Source organism: Trichechus manatus, unplaced genomic scaffold (genome assembly GCF_000243295.1).
Source record: "Trichechus manatus latirostris isolate Lorelei unplaced genomic scaffold, TriManLat1.0 scaffold00018, whole genome shotgun sequence".
Lineage (NCBI taxonomy): Eukaryota > Metazoa > Chordata > Mammalia > Sirenia > Trichechidae > Trichechus > Trichechus manatus.
In genome coordinates, this window is record NW_004443954.1 from 9,341,394 (window position 1) to 9,342,315 (window position 922).

A 922-nucleotide genomic window follows, 5' to 3' on the forward strand; every position below is an offset into this window, starting at 1 on the left:
TCTTTATCCCTTTTTCTCTTTCTTTATTACTCAGTTTCTCATCTCTCTATACCTTCCTTCTCTTTCTGTTTCCTGAACACCTGGTGCTGAATATCTCTATGCCTTCTAACCAGGCTGTACTGCAACACCTGAGAACAACTTCCTGAGACCTCATAGCCACACCAGTGGGATCCCTGGGAGCTTTGCTATTCTTTATCCTTTCTGATTTTTATTTATTAATTCTTTTCTTCTCTTCTTCCCCTTTTGTTTTTCTCCATTTCATATTCTCTCATCTCTCCACTCCAAAAGCAAGCTCCCCAAGCACTCTCTTTTCTTTGTTTGTATGTTTTTGGCTCCTGTTCCTCTCTCTTCTCTCCCATATCCATCTTAGCTCCACACATAACAATCTCCCCCCTACATCATGCCTACCTGCACCGTGTGCTTAACATCACATCATCAAGCAGCACAAGCATGGCCTACTGGGACCTGCCCTGCACTGATTACCGACCCACCCTGGTGGCTGTAGTAAATGCCACAAACAACCCGTCCCGATAACTCCTCTTCAGCTACACCTGCCCTGCTGTACCGTATCTGAGCGACTGACCCCGCCAATTGGAGAAGGAGGCAAAAAGTATCGTGCCCACAGATGAGCAAACAAACAACACACAGCCTGCCTGCTCAGACATAGCCAGATTAAAAAAAAAGATGAAACAAACACATCTACAATCAACAAACAAGAAAAATAACTACAGAATGCCCCGAAGACAGAAGACAATATCAAAACATTTACAAAATCAGGACAGGATGGTTCCAGTAGGTGTCCAAAATAAAACACCAGATGACTTTCCAGCAGAAGAAAAGGCACTAGAACTACCTGATAGGGAATTCAAATTTCTAACACTCAGAATTATCCAAGAGTTGAAGTAAAAAGCAGACAAAAATG